We start from the raw sequence: 16,316 nt of genomic DNA, 5'->3' as shown, positions 1-16,316 counted from the left end.
GCTGTATACTGTTCCACCAACTGTAGGCTGCGCACGTCCCATCGTAAGGGTTGGTGAGTAGGCAGCGGCTAATAGTGACAAACAGTACTAGAGGGTGCTCCTCCTCGTATTGTTGTCGGTGAGCTGTCACCCTGTGATTGGTTCATGGGCTGCTCTGGTCAAATTGTCTGTTCCGCCCATACCTTAGTAGGTATAGTACGAAAGACCTTCCAGAAGCATACGGACTGGCTCATTTAGGCGGGAGTATTCCCGCCTTGCTCATTCCTTCATGTGACTACTGAAGTAGCGAATGCCTTGTGCGTGTAGCCTTGCTGTTAGTGCGGGTAGCCTTCCCTGATGGCTTGTATCCGCAGCTGCGGGAACAGGCGGGGTACTTCGCCATTGGGAGGCTTTCCCTGCGGGTACAGCTGGCGTACTGCGCGTAAGGTTCTCTGAGCATGGTGGGCCCTGCTAGAGCAGTTGGTTATTGCGCAGACGTCCCTATTCAAGGTGAGTCTTGCTGGTCCAACTGGGCTCTGCTGGGACCTACCTCTTCAAGTCCCCCCAGTCCAATGTTCTTCTCATGAATTATTAATAAGTGAGGTGAACTTTTGGACTTAGCAAGGAGTTTTTGAAAAGGGTTTAGTTTTCGGTTTTCCGTGGTGATTCTTCTCGCGGTTTTCCTGATGTCACGCAGAAATTCCCGACTTTTCTGCTTGATCTTTGGGTGTGAAGCGGGTAGGTTTGTAACCTCCTCGTACGTCAGGAGCGTTGAGTCCCACTTGTGTGGATTCTCCGTGGGGTTTTGGTAGTTTTCAACATACTGATCAATTATGCTAAAACCACCAATCCCATCACGGAGTTTCGAACAATATAGTTCTCGACGTTCCCGTCATGCGGGGATGATATTCCCGTTCCCGCCAGCATGGCCCAGAAGATCCTTCTTGGTTTGAATTCCCTGCAGAGTGCTAAGTATGTGAAGGGTTTTGCCTTGACACTGTACCCGCACTTGTCTTACGGTTACTTTACTTCCAAGGTATTCCTGGCGTCAATTCCCTGCGGGTGCTGAGTATGTGAAGGGTTTTGCCTTAACACTGTACCAGCATCCGTCTTACAGTTACTTGGTTGCCAAGGTAAGGGGTATTTTCCCGCTTACTTTTGAATCTTTTTGAATTTTGAATTTTGAAATTCGAAGAGTTGGTGGAAGGATAAGAACAGTCCAAACCTCTGACACGTCGTGCGACGGTTTCTTCTGACTGTGTCAGGACGTGCAGGAAGTTATGGTGACGTGACAGTACATGGTCATTCCAGACGCTTTTTCAGGCGCGTGGGCGCGATTTTTCGGGCGCGTGGCCGCGAAATTAATGGTATGCGTCCTGTCAACAGCTGTTGCCAGCTTGCTTTTTGCCACGTGTCATAGTTTCATTGCACCTTCGTTTTCTCTCTCTTCCGCATTAATTTCATCGCATTAATTGCGATTAGTATATAAAGGGGGAGAGGGTTCTTTGTAATCCACACTTTCACTCTTCTCTTCATCTTCTTTGCGATTTCCGGCGAATACTCACCTTTTCAGGCAAGCATTCTCCCGAAATCGTTTTCTTCTTTTTCAAGATGTCTCGTGATCTCGAGTCTACAGCTGACGACAAGAGTACTGCTGGCGAGTGCCAGTGTGCTCTGCCTGGCGATCTGTATCGGTACGTCGTCAGGAAGTTCATGCTCGAGTCTCTCGAGCCTGAGTTTCCTGAACCCCATCAGACGGTGTACGATGCCCCCAGAGGCAAGATCGGGGTTTATGCTGCATTCTTTGTTTATGGGAATCTTAGGTTCCCATTGACAAAGTTTGTTTACCGTGTCCTTGAGAGGCACGGTGTTCATTTGACCGAGTTGCACCCCATGGCGATCGCCAAGATTCGCCACTTCGAGTGGGTGTGCCGGATTTTGGGCATTGAGCCCTATGTTGACCGCCTGATGACCTTCTACACTTGGAGGTGCATCCAGGGGTTGTACACGTTGATAACCCGGATCAAGGGTTTGAAGATTTGCGCAACCGAGCGCAGTCTTCGCGCGTGGAAGCGGGAGTTCTTCTTCATATCCGCTCGCGCCATCCCCATTGCCATGAAATTCAAGAACGGGCAAGTACTTCCCAGCCTTCACGCCTCCAACTACGAGGAGGCGGAATGGTTTTCGAAGATATCCCGGGTCCAATCTCCGGTTTACCGGTTTGCGGAGTCCGGGATGGTGATGTTGGGGATGAGCCGGGTGTGGAAGGAGGCGGATGCGCGAAAGATTCCGATCGTCCTCGAATACGGTTCGAACTCTGTTCCTTACGGTATGCTTTATTTCTTTTTGTTGATTCTGAATTTCTTCTAACTTCTTTCCTGTTTATTTCAGAGGGGGACGACTTGCAGTCGCTCCTGAACCCGCGGGAGGCTGACGGTCCCGCTCGGATGGGTACTCGTGCTCTGGACGAGAACGAGTTGCCCATCCTTGAACAAACGGTGGATCGGTTCGTGGAGGTCTATCCGCAAGGCCATGAGATCCTTAGCTCCCGTCGGCCAGGTAAGGCGCTATTCGACCCTCGACCCCTCAATGTTGAAACCTCTGCTGGAATTCCTCTAATCGTATGTTCTGATGAGGAATCCGCAGATGGTCCTCCGTTGGTGCGGAAGAAGAAGGCTGCCGGCGGGAAGGGGAAGGAGAAGGTGGCCTCTACAGCCGATCCAGCGCCTCGGTCTGACTCGGAGACCGAGAGCGAAGAGGTGGCGGGGAATCCCGGTGGTGATAAGATCGCCATTCCGGAGGCTGTGACAACTGTCACCGAAGAGCCCAAGATGACGACGGTGACCGGCGTGAAGAGGCCGGCTCCATCGGGTTCGTCCCCGCCTCTCCGTACCTTTAGGCTCAAGAAAACCCGTAAGTACAAACTTCCTTTATCTTTAGCTTCATAGTTTAATGTCATTTTAACACTTGTCTTCTTTTCGCAGGCGTGGATGTTGACGCATTCCAGGGTGGAGCGCAGAGGAGTACCTCTCCGCCAATGACGGTAGGCTTGGTCAGCCTTCCTGAGGCGACGACCCAGGCGCCTGCGCCTGCATCCGCTGGTTCAGTCGCTCACTCCTTTGAGCCGACTGTTCCAGCTGTGATGACGTCACCGCCGGCTGTGAGTGCTATTTTTACAGCATCTTTCACCGAGCCGGCGGTTACTATTCCTGCGGATTCTGCAGCGGCCACCGCGGCGGCCGCCACCATGCCTCCTCCGTCATCGGCAACGACGGCCGATCCTTCAGGTATGCATGGGGCGTATCGCCAAACTCTGCTACCTTCCCATCTGCCTGACCTCTTGGATGGATTTCCCTTGGGTTCAGGTGATGGGTTTGGCGGCTATCGGCCTGTTATTGACCCTACAGGTGCGTAGGGTTCTTTTTGGCCTATTTTATATTTTTCAATCATCTTTTCCTAACTGCTCTTTGTTTTTTGCAGTGTCGGATTCCAATGAAGTGTATGTTCCACGATGGAACATTCGCCGAGGAACAACCCTTCGCACCCCTGTGGAGTGCGTGGAGTGGGCTCGTCACGCTGCTCCTAGTGGTGCGTTGGGGGAAGCCATGGCTAGCTACCAGGAGGGTAGGCTAAGCAATGAGCTTCGGGTTCTCCTGGCCCGGATGCAGCCGCGCGTCGAGCTGCTTTGTCGTGAAAATGACAAGTTAAAAGCAGCTCGCATTCAGGAAGTAGCTCAGGCGCGGGCAGTCCGGGAGGAGAATAGGAGGCTCTCCGCCGCGGCTGCGGAGAAGAAGAAGGCGTTCAAGGCCCTTGAAGTTGAGGTTCAGGCCCGTCTCGAGGCTCGCTCCAAGGCTGCCCAAGCTGTTAATGAACAGCTTCGGCTGGCTAAGGAGACTGCTAGGAACGCAACTGAAAGGGCCACCAAGGCTGAAGCTGTTGCCGAGCCTCTACGCGTGGAGAATGAAGAGCTTAAAGCCAAATTAGAGGCTCTCCAGCAGGCTCATGATGCCTTGGCGATGGAGGACGCGAAGAAGCTTCAAGAGATCCTGGACCAGAGGGGCGTGCTTGACCACACTGAGCGGAAGCTAAAGGGCGTCGAAGAGGCTGCTGCAAAGGAAGTGTTGCTTGCCAACCTTAATAAAAGTGAAGCCGAACGCGCCTGTACCCAAGCTCAAGCCGCCCTCCAAGAAGCTCTGGTTGCCAAGGAATGGCTTCTTCGAGAAGCGTTGTCTCGGGTAAGTCTAGCTTCATGTCTTCACGCTTTTCTTTATAAATAGAAAAGGTTCTGATACTTGTATTTTTTCTTTGTAGGTTGTGCATCGGGTCTTCTCAGAGACGACTTATGACGATGCTATGAGCGCAGCCCTCAACGCTTCTCATGAGGATGGGGAAAAGGCCGGCTTCCTGCTTGGTCTAGGGTTCGTTGAGAAAGGCATCCCGCCTTCCAACTTCCCTTTGTACGATGTGGATACTGAAGCTATTTACGACCAAGCAGTGAACCAGTATGCCGCCTTCCCGCATCCTGTGGTGGAGAAGGTGAACGAAGTCGCTGCTGCTGATGATGGGCTAGCTATTCTTAAAGCCTTCCTTGAACCACCACGCTCTACTGATGGAGCGGGTCCAAGTGGAAGTGGTCCTGAAGCCTGATTCTGAAGATCCCTTTCCACCATTAGCGTAGATTTTTGCTTTTGTATAGCTATCTTTGTAATATTTGAATTTGATGAAATAAAGATTGTGTTTGTTCTTTGCCTTGTTTATTTTACGCATGTTTTGATCTAACTTAGTAATTTCTTTAGTACTTGGATAAGTTAACTTTTTAACGTGGTAAATTATAAGTTTGTTTCGCTTCCTCTTTCATGATTGTGCGGGTATGACCGTCACTTACACTTAGTAGGATGGCTTAACTTTACTTATATCTGACCTGCGTGGAAGTTTTCCTCATCTTTTCCTTTGAAATTTTCTAAGTGTTCAGAATAAGTTAACCTTTGAACGTGGTAGATGATAGGTTGAAGTTTTGCTTCCTTGTTCGTGATTGTGCGGGTAAGACCGTCTTGCACTTAAGGATGGCTAAACTTTACTTACATCTGACCTGCGTGTAGGTTTTCCTTATTTTTAGCGTTGTGTTTATGCGGGTTTTGCCGCCTTCCACACGTAACGACTTACTTCTTCCCCCATTTGTGCGGTGAATACCGGCACCAGTGTGGGAAGTTCATAAGTATAAAGGTAAGGCTATCAACACATTGTGAAAGGAGAATCATTTCCATTAGAAGTGGCTCTAGGCCTTTTCTTTACAAGTTTGGAATTGATCTACATATAACATTTGCGTAATTGAGCTCCATTCCATGTTCTTGGGATGGGAGTGCCATCGAGCCTTTCGAGCCGGTATGCGCCCTTTCCCAGGACTTCTTTGATAATGTATGGCCCTTCCCAGACCGGGGCCAGCTTTCCTGGGCGTTCTTGGTTCGAAGCCTCGTTGTTACGCAGTATGTAGTCTCCTACATTGAAGTTGCAGAGTTTTACCCGCGTGTTGTAGTACTTTTGCATTTGTCGCTTGTAGTTCTCTTCACGCACTGCGGCTAAGTCTCTGCGTTCCTCGGTTAGCATAAGGTCCAACTGTCTTTCCGCATCATTGTCTTCTGGCTGAATCAAGACCCTTGGTGAGGGTAAACCAATTTCGACCGGGACCATGGCTTCAGTGCCATAAGTGAGACTGAACGGGGTTTCTCCCGTACTGGCCTTCTTCAGCGTTCTGTTTGCCCAAAGGGCGTGCGGAAGCTCGTCCACCCAGCCGGATCTGTGTTCCAAGTGTCTTTTCTTTATGCCTTCGACGATGCTCTTATTTGCTCTTTCCACCTCACCATTACCTTGCGGGTGTGCCACTGAGGTAAAGGTGTGGGTGATTTGAAGTTCTTTCAGCCACTGTTGTAGCTTCTTGTCAGCAAAGTTGGTGCCGTTATCGCTCACCAAATTCTGTGGAAGTCCAAAACGACAAATAATAAATTCCCAAATAAATTTTTTGATATGTTTCGCGGTTGTTTGGGCTAAAGGTTTTGCTTCTATCCACTTGGTGAAGTAGTCGATGGCTACCACTAGGAACTGAACATTTCCTGCTGCTGTAGGAAATGGGCCTGTCACATCGATGGCCCACTTCTGAAATGGCCATGAAGAAGTGACTGGAACAAGTTCATTCTTCGGGCGGTGCGTGTTGGGTGCGTAAAGCTGGCAAGACCTGCATTTTCTGATGTATGCCAGTGCATCCGTATGCATCCCCGGCCAAAAGTATCCCGCGTTGTTTAGCTTAGCTACAACAGCGCGGGGACCTGCGTGTACTCCACAGATGCCTTCGTGTACTTCCCTTAGGAGGTAGTCAGCATCTTGGTTGTCCACGCATCTTAAGAGTGGGCCAAGAAAGTTACGTCTGTAAAGGATGTCATCGATGAGTTGATAATTCAGTGCTTTACAGCGTAGTTTTCTTGCCTGTGTTTTGGACTCCGGTAGTGTACCTGCCGCAAGGTATTTTATTATTGGTGTCATCCACGTTTCCGTGCCGGTTTGGATGACACAAATTTCCATGTGCGGGACCGAAGGTGTCTCGAGGAGTTCAATGCGGATATCCTTGCCTAAGTGGGTGAAGGCTAATGATGCAAGCTTGCTTAACGCATCCGCAGATTTGTTTTCACTTCGCTTGACGTGTATGACTTTGCAGTCATTGAAATCGCGCATAAGGGATTTTGCTTGTGCGAGGTACAGGGCCATTGTGTCGTTCACGGCCGTGTACGTCCCGTTGATTTGATTGGCTACTAACATGGAATCCACGTGGGCTTCCAAGTTTTTCACTCTCATCTTACGCGCAATTCTCAGCCCAGCCAAGAATGCCTCATACTCGGCTTCGTTATTCGTACTTGGAAAATCCAGTCGAATAGCGTAAGTGTATTCTTGGCCCGCTGGGTTGGTTAGCTTTAGCCCTGCGCCTGAACCCTCGTTATTGGCTGCCCCATCAGTGTAGAGTCGCCAGACATCATTGATGTCTTGTGCTGGAGAGGGTTGAGCCTCTTCCTGGCACTCTTTTTCCCGCGATGCAGGCACTTATGCAATAAAGTCGGCCAGAACCTGGCCTTTTATGGCTGGTCTTGGCTTATACTTTATCGCGTATTCTCCCAACTCAATTGCCCATTTGGCTAGGCGTCCCGATAACTCGGGTTTGCCTAGAACGTTTGCAAGTTTGAAGTTGGAGAGAATGGTGATTGGGTGACCCTGGAAATATCGTCTTAACCTGCGTGAAGCGTGTATAAGTGCTAAGACTAATTTTTCGAGGGTAGAGTACCGGGTTTCTACGTCTGTTAGGATACGGCTGACATAATAGATTGGCATCTGGATGCCTTTTCGCTCTACTAGCAGGACTGCCCTGGTTGCTCTATCAGTTGCGGAAAGGTATAGGATTAACTCCTCTCCCGCTTCTGGTGCTGTGAGTGTTGGGAGTTCGATCAAGCGTGACCGAATCTCCTGAAAAGCTGCTTCCGCTTCTGGTGTCCAGCGGAAGTGCGTTTTCTTTAAACAGTTTCTCAACGTTGACACGAAGGGAAACGACTTATCCGCGTGGTTTGCCAAAAAGCGATTAAGTGCCACTAGTCGTCCATTCAGTGTCTGAGCCTGTTTGATGGTAGTAGGTGATTCCATTTTGATAATGGCTTCGACCTTTTCAGGGTTCGCTCTGAATCCATCTTTAGTGACGATGACCCCCAAGAACTTCCCTTCTTCCATTCCAAAGGCACACTTGCTCGGGTTGAGCTTCATGTTTATCTTCCTGAGCGTGTTGAAAGTTTCTTCGATGTCTTTCAACATCGCTTCTGGGTCAGGGCTTTTGATGACCAAGTCATCCATGTAGACTTCCAAGTTCCTCCCAATTTGGGTATGAAACTGGTTGTCCATCAGGCGTTGGTATGTGGACCCGGCATTCTTAAGTCCGAATGGCATCATTTGGTAACAAAATGTGCCATCGGGCGTCCGAAAAGCGGTTTTGTCCTGATCATCAACGGCCATGTGGATCTGATGGTACCCCTTATACGCGTCCAGGAAGCATTTAAGGCGGAATGGTGCCAACGAGTCCACCTTAAGATCAATTTCAGATAACGGATAACAATCTTTGGGGCATGCTTTGTTCAAGTCTTTGAAATCTATGCACATGCGCCATTGTTTATTATTCTTCGGTACCATAACGGGATTTGCAACCCAAGTTTGATATCTACTAACGCGTATGATGCCTGCGTCAAGGAGTTCCTTGACTTGGGTTCTACACGCGTTAGTTTGTTCTGGCCCCATTACTCTGCGCTTTTGTACGATCGGCGTAACAGCCGGATCGCATTTGAGCTTATGCTCTGCCTTACTCCGGGGTACACCAGTCATGTCAGCTGGTGTCCACGCGAAGATGTCGGCGTTCTTTTGTAATAAGCGCTTGAGTAAGGTGCGTGTGGGATCAACAATTGTTGGGCCAATGGTGACGGCCTGGTCCGGGTACTTGCCGTTGAAGGCCCATCTTTCTGGTTCGGTGATGGTTGGTTTAGCCATCTTTGGTTTGGGTTTAGATGAGACAGATGCGATGCATACCTGAGGAATGCCGGTGATCATCGCTACACACTCAGCTGTTGGCCATCCCATCATGCCGTGGACTGAGGATACCACGGCGTTGAATCTTGCCATCCCGTCTCTCCCGAAGAGAATGTCGTATGTGTGGTGTGGCTTCCTCATCACGACAAAGTCCACATCTTCTGTGCGGGAGTGTTTCCCATCCGTAAGAGTGACGGGGAAAGATAGGATACCCAGGGGGGTGTTTGTGCTGCCATCAAACCCTTCCATCGAGGCGCAGATCGTTTCCAGGCGTTCCTTGTCTTCGTCATCTAGCTTGTCGAAGAACTGCCTGTACATTACCGTTGACGAGGCGCCGTTGTCAGCAAGAGTGCGGGAGGTGATGTAGTGCCCCAGCTGGCTTTTGATGACGATAGGGCCTTCTTTGTTGGGTCCTCCTGGCACTCGCGGGAAGCGCACCTCAGCTTCCTTCCACGCACATGGTTCTATCGTTCGCCTTTTTCTTCCTCTGATATTACCATGAACCATGTTGATGCTGATGTCAACGGGCTTTCGTCCGTTGCCTCGGTACCGGTTGTCGTTCCGTCCTCCCTTCTAATTGATGCCACCAGGTGTGCCAGTCTTCCATCCTTGACGAATGCTTCAACAATATCCTTCAAGGATGTACACTCTTCCGTACCATGACCTTTTGTCCCGTGGAAGTCACAGGATTTGCTCTGATCCGCATTAGGTCGGTGCCGGATCATTGGAGCTTTCGGCCACGGTAGCTTTTCAGTGGCAAATATCTCCGTGACGCTTTTGGTGAGTGGCGTCCACCGGTGCTTTTGGCTTGAAGGGTGTGTGTGATTTCTTCCACCAACAAGAGGGTGAGAGCTGGATGAGGTGTCAAAGTTTACCCTTGACTGCCAGATACCTAGCTTCCTCTTTTTGTTCTGCCGGGCGATCCGGACATTGTTCTCTCTTGTCCTCTGCTTGTAGAGGTGTGTACTCTGGGGAAGATCCCTTCCCAGTTGCTTCTCCGTCTCGGCAAAGCGCTTGGCCGCCGTCATGATGGCATCCCATGTTGATGGCATGCCATCCTTACCCGTCAATGTGCGGATAAGCTCCTGGTATTCGGCGCCTTGGATGAAAGCGGCGCGAACAAGATCTTCACTTATGTTGCCGAGACTTAGCTTTTTGGAGTTGAAGCGGGTGATGAAGTCTAATAAAGATTCATCCTCCTCTCTAACGCAGTTGAGGATCGTCCACTGTTCTTCAGTATATTTCCTCTGTTGTCTGAAGTGCTGGCTGAACTTGTTCTGAAAGTCCGCCCAGTCATATATGTGGTGGACCGGTAAACGATCGAACCATGCCCTGGCCGCTCCAACCAGAGTCATCTGGAACATATAACACCACGTGGGTTCCGTCCAGTTACTGACGGTTGCCCCCGCAATGAATCTGTTCAAGTGGTCGTCCGGGTCGGATAGACCATCATAAGTGCCAATGTTGGACATTTGTTTGGCACTTCTCGGGGCGATTGCTTCCGCAATGTCCCTTGCGAACTTTGACTTTCCTGCATTTGTAGCAGTTGGCCTAAAGGTTTTGGAGAAGTCACGCGGGTTTCTCTCCGCATTCGTTGGTTTAAAAGCTTCCCCAAAATTCCTTTTCGGCTGGAAGTCCGTTTCCTTACGCTTCCCTTTCGCCTTATGGCGAGGGTTTGCGTCGGTATCGGATTCTTCTCTCTCCTCGTATGAGTACTCGCACTCGCTGTTCATATTGAGCTGTTGGCGAGTACTGCCGAATTCGTCAGCCTGTTGAACTGAACGCAAGCGTTCATCCAATTCAGCTTGGAACTCTCTTTGACGTGATTCGGCCCACGCCTTCACTTGATCTAGTGTTTGGCGAGGGGCCCTCGTTCGTTTTTCCAACTGGGCATCAGTGAACCCCAGTGGAATATTTACTGCACTTGCCCCGGCTTGGGTAGTCGGGGTAGTGTTCGTAAGATTTGTATAACCGCCGGTGTTCCCCCCAGTTGCTGGGGTTGTGGTTACCGGGGTTTCTTGGTCGGTTACTGGCCTTGGGACCGGAGTAACGTTAACCATTTCTTCAGAAATTTTGAAAAAACTAAATTAGTTCTAGCTTTTATGCACGGATGGCGCCAATGAATAAACACTAAGTGAACCCACGGGCAGATTATAGATAATCTGGGGGTTAAGTAATGTTTCCCACGAGGATGAGGTCCAGCAGAGAAGGTTGTTCTTCAGGGGACCTGCAAAACAGACACCGTAAGCTCGTCACTGAGAAGGGGGGGCTCCTCCTTGTGACCACCCTCCGGCGTGAGAATCAGACTAGATTGCTCTGAATATAAGTGTATATTAAGAGATTGCTAGATAAGATTGAGATCTCAGATGATGTCCTTACCATTCCAAGGTGTTGGAGTATTTATAGCCGAATGTAGGTTTCCTAGAAGGTACAGCCGGCTGAATAGTATTCTAGTTCTACCAACAGTGGACTACGCACAGGCCATGCTGGTTGGTGGATAGGCTACGGCCAACAGTAAAGGTCGGCTGTATACTGTTCCACCAACTGTAGGCTGCGCACGTCCCATCGTAAGGGTTGGTGAGTAGGCAGCGGCTAATAGTGACAAACAGTACTAGAGGGTGCTCCTCCTCGTATTGTTGTCGGTGAGCTGTCACCCTGTGATTGGTTCATGGGCTGCTCTGGTCAAATTGTCTGTTCCGCCCATACCTTAGTAGGTATAGTACGAAAGACCTTCCAGAAGCATACGGACTGGCTCATTTAGGCGGGAGTATTCCCGCCTTGCTCATTCCTTCATGTGACTACTGAAGTAGCGAATGTCTTGTGCGTGTAGCCTTGCTGTTAGTGCGGGTAGCCTTCCCTGATGGCTTGTATCCGCAGCTGCGGGAACAGGCGGGGTACTTCGCCATTGGGAGGCTTTCCCTGCGGGTACAGCTGGCGTACTGCGCGTAAGGTTCTCTGAGCATGGTGGGCCCTGCTGGAGCAGTTGGTTATTGCGCAGACGTCCCTATTCAAGGTGAGTCTTGCGGGTCCAACTGGGCTCTGCTGGGACCTACCTCTTCAATTAAGGAAATGAATATGTTTTTTTTAACTATAAACTTTTATAAACAAAGCGACAACAGCTGCACCGCCCCCACCACAACCAGGAGGAAGCAACCCACTGAACAACAAACTATATAAACTTAAAATTATATTATATTTTAATAAAAACCTGTAAATGATCGAATGAACACGGACATGCCCTTGTTCGTGTGCGTTCATTTAACTTTAAACAAATACGAACACTTGGTCGAACAAATATTTATGTTCATGTTCGTTTATTTAAAATCCAAACGAACATAACGAACAAATGTAAATAAACACAAACGAGCATAACACAAATTAACATATATAAAAATTTTGAAATAAATAAACGAAACATGTGTTCATGTTCAACGAACTTTCACTAAACAGTTCATCAAACATTCGGTTCGTTTATGAACCTAGTTTTTATGTTAAAAAAAAGGTGGGCTAGCTAATATTATCCTTTGATTGGCGACCACGCATATGCAAATAGGTGAGTGATTTCGTTCATTGGCTTGATTCCCAAACCCAAATCCCACCTATAATTACTCTCACCGCCTCATTCTTTCATTACCAAACCAACTTCATACGATTCATTACATTCCTTTGATACAATTATTCAACTTGCTTCCTGATTTCATTACATATTCATATTCATTTTCACAATACAATCAATTTCAGATCCAATCAGGTATCTTATTATTATTATTATTATTATTCCTAAATTAATTAGGGTTTTCGATTTCATTTTAGGGTTCTTTATCTTTAGCTAATAATAATCCTACCAATACTATATCTGCAGGTGTGTTGATATGACCTCTAGAAGAGATAATAATAATAATAATAATAATAATAATAATAATAATAATAATAATAATAATAACAACACCACCAATAGACCAAGGTTTCCATCTCGTCGTCAAGAATGGATTCCCAGAGGATCTTCATCAAACCCTAACCCTAACCCAGATAATAATAATAATAATAATAATAATAATAATAATAATAATAATAATAATAATAATAATAATAATAATAATGTTGGGGTTCAGAGGAGGCATAATAATAATAATAATAATAATCGAGAGAGACGAAAACAAGACACGAATAGGGGGGTTACGGTTTCGGTTACGGTTTCGAACCCGGGTTCGGTATCGAAGCCGCAGCTTGTTCAGGAGATTCAAGACAAGCTAACAAAGGGTACAATCGAGTGTATGATCTGTTACGATATGGTTAAGCGGTCCGCTTCGATTTGGTCTTGTTCGAGTTGTTATTCGATATTTCATTTGCATTGCATCAAGAAATGGGCTCGAGCGCCGACCTCGATTGATTTATCGGCTGAAAAGAATCAAGGGTTTAATTGGCGGTGCCCCGGGTGCCAGTCGGTGCAGTTGGTCTCGTCGAAGGAGATTCGGTACTCGTGTTTTTGTGGGAAGAGGCTCGACCCGCCTTCGGATTTGTATTTGACTCCGCATTCGTGTGGTGAACCGTGTGGACGACCGCTCGATAAGGAGATTGCGGGTTTGGTTTCGAGAGATAATGACGATGTTTGTTTGCATAAATGTGTGCTGCAGTGTCACCCGGGACCGTGCCCGCCGTGTAAGGCGTTTGCGCCGCCGAGGATTTGCCCGTGTGGGAAAGAAGTGATTACGTTAAGATGTTCTGATCAGAAATCGGTTGTGCTTACGACTTGTGGGAAGCGGTGTGGTAAGCTGCTTAAGTGTCTCCGACATCATTGTGAGAAAACTTGTCATGTGGGTCCGTGTGATTCGTGCAAGGTTCGCATCGACGCGTCGTGTTTTTGTAGGAAAACGAGTGACTTAGTCGTTTGCTGTGAGATGTCCGTGAAAGGGGTTGTAAATGTGGAGGAAGACGGTATCTTTTCGTGTAGTTCGCGTTGTGAAAAGCCGCTTGCGTGTGGAAACCATTTCTGCAAAGATACTTGCCATCCCGGTGTTTGTGGAGAATGTGATTTGTTACCGGGAAAGATTACGTCTTGTTATTGTGGGAAATCGTTATTACAAGAGGAGCGGCATACGTGTTTGGATACGATACCGACTTGCGAACAGACGTGTGGTAAAATGTTACCGTGTGGGTTACACGGCTGCAAAGAAACGTGTCATCCGGGACCCTGCACGCCGTGTCGAGTGATGGTTACTCAAAAATGTCGGTGCGGGTCCACTTCTCGGTCTGTCGAATGTTTCAACACCACGACGGGTGTGAGCACGTTTAGTTGTGATAAGCCTTGCGGGCGCAAGAAGAGCTGCGGGAGACACCGGTGCAGTGACAAATGCTGCCCGCTTTCGAACGCAAACAGTGCGGTTGTCTCGCACGGTTTGGACCCGCACTTGTGTTCCAAACCGTGTGAGAAGAAGCTGAGATGCGGGCAGCATGACTGTGGATTGTTGTGTCACAGTGGTCACTGCCCGCCTTGCCCGGAGCGAATCTTTACCGACTTGACGTGTGCGTGTGGACGATCTTCGATCCCACCGCCGTTACCTTGTGGTACACCGCCTCCTTCGTGTCAGTACCCATGCTCGGTTCCTCAACCATGCGGTCACACGTCGTCCCACAGCTGTCACTTTGGGGATTGTCCGCCTTGTTCGGTTCCGATACCAAAAGAATGCATTGGTGGACATGTTGTTCTTCGAAACATACCGTGTGGTTCGAAAGATATTAGATGTAATAAACTTTGTGGGAAAACGAGACAGTGTGGTATGCACGCGTGTTTGCGGACGTGCCACCCGGCTCCGTGTGATTCCGGGTTCGCTTCGGTTAAGGCTTCGTGTGGTCAGACATGTGGTGCGCCGCGTAGGGACTGCAGACACACGTGCACGTCTTTTTGTCACCTGTATGGTACGTGTCCGGATGTAAGGTGTGAGTTTCCGGTTACGATAGCTTGTGGTTGTGGTAGAATAACCGCAACTGTTCCGTGTGATGCTGGCGGTAACACGAGCGGTTACAGTGCTGACTCGGTTTTAGAAGCTTCCGCGATTCAGAAGCTACCGGTGCCGCTTCAACCCGTTGAAGCGAACGGGAAGAAGATCCCGCTTGGACAGCGGAAGCTCATGTGTGATGACGAATGTGCGAAAACCGAACGTAAGAAGGTTCTTGCAGATGCTTTTGGTGTGACAAACAGCTTAGAAGCGCTTCATTTTGGTGAGAATCCCGCGGTTTCTGACGTGTTGGGTGACTTATTCAGACGCGATTCGAAGTGGGTGTTGGCGGTTGAAGAACGATGCAAGATGCTGGTTACGGGTGGTGGCGTGAGGGGTAGGGGTGGGGTGAAGGTACACGTGTTTTGTCCTATGTTGAAAGAGAAACGAGACGCGGTTAGAGTGATTGCTGAAAGGTGGAAGCTTTCGATAAGTGCAGCTGGTTGGGAACCGAAGCGGTTTATTGTGGTTCATGTGACACCAAAGTCGAAGGCACCGAGTCGGGTTATTGGTGCGAAAGGGTTGCATCCGCATCCGCCTAGTTTTGATCCTTTGGTAGATATGGACCCGAGGCTAGTGGTGGCTTTGTTTGATCTGCCAAGTGATGCAGACGTGAGCGCTTTGGTGTTGAGGTTTGGTGGCGAGTGCGAGCTCGTGTGGTTGAATGACAAGAATGCGTTGGCGGTGTTTAGTGATCCGGCTAGAGCTGCAACTGCCATGAGGCGGTTGGATCACGGGTCTGTTTATTATGGAGCTGCTGTTGTAAACAGTGCTGGCACGACGACGTTGTCGTCGTCGTCGAATTCGTCTGGTAACGTCTGGGCTTCTTCTGCTGCAAATCCATGGAAGAAAGCTGTTGTGCAGGAGAGTTCGTGGAGTGGTGGGGCCGACTCGGAAACAACAGCGCCATTGTCCTCATCCTCGCCATCACCGTGGATGGTAAACGAAGGTGCGGTTGTTACTAGTGTAGCTGCGAACAGATGGAGTGTACTTGAGTCAGAGCATGAATCGGGCCCGTCTGCAACGAGTTCTGATTTAGCGAAACAGGATGATGTTGTGGAGGACTGGGAAAAGGCTTATGAGTAAAAATTTATGGTTAATGGTTTACTTAATGCTGCTGCTGCCAGATTTAGTTTTATTATTAAAATGTTTGTTTTTTTAGTATGTGTTTTTATTTCTTAATGGTCTGCTGTTTTGGGAATGTTTGGCCTATATGTTTAGTTACTTTGAACTTGTTATTGTATGATGTTGAAGGCAGTTTTATTCAACATTTTATTAATATATAATATATGATGATATATGATTTTGAATGATTTGATTTTGTTGTTGGTTGGAGAGAGATATGTTCATGTTTTTGTTGAGACCAGACACCTTGAAACTGTTGCTGCAGAAGTAATATCATGCCGTTTACACGACAGGCGACTTGCTTACAATAACTTGTAAACGGTTTAGCCATGGCGAAACCTGTTTGGTTAAAGCTATGGACAAGTATGTACTCTGCAGTCTTCCCTCGGGCCGAAAGAAAGTTGAGCGAATCTACCTACCAAAAGAAGGATGTTTATATCAATAAGTTTTACAAGAAGCATCCTGAATCATTGCGTGAAGATCCGATCATGTACTTTTATTTTGACCTTACTGTCCGAATTATTTTAATTTCCGGTCAAGCTTTATGTTAAGGTACAATCTAACGGAACAAACTATTAAAAATCGGCCCGTTAACAAACTCAAGCTTTATGT

The 16,316-nt window shown here is 48.3% G+C and overlaps 1 pseudogene across 1 annotated transcript; it reads left to right on the top strand.

Annotated features, from left to right (window-relative positions):
* Positions 1–12,178: 12,178 nt before the first annotated feature.
* On the top strand, positions 12,179–15,882 carry LOC143590576 (NF-X1-type zinc finger protein NFXL1 pseudogene; annotated as a pseudogene). Its single transcript, XR_013145492.1, has 2 exons — positions 12,179–12,334; positions 12,446–15,882. The product of XR_013145492.1 is annotated as an NF-X1-type zinc finger protein NFXL1 pseudogene (transcript).
* The last annotated feature ends 434 nt before the right edge of the window (positions 15,883–16,316 follow it).

The sequence above is a fragment of the Bidens hawaiensis genome, unplaced genomic scaffold (genome assembly GCF_021521415.1).
Source record: "Bidens hawaiensis isolate Kalapana, Puna unplaced genomic scaffold, B.hawaiensis_p1.1 tig00038670_1, whole genome shotgun sequence".
Lineage (NCBI taxonomy): Eukaryota > Viridiplantae > Streptophyta > Magnoliopsida > Asterales > Asteraceae > Bidens > Bidens hawaiensis.
The sequence above is the reverse complement of the archived record's forward strand: the minus strand, read 5'-3'. Positions and strand labels throughout refer to the sequence as shown.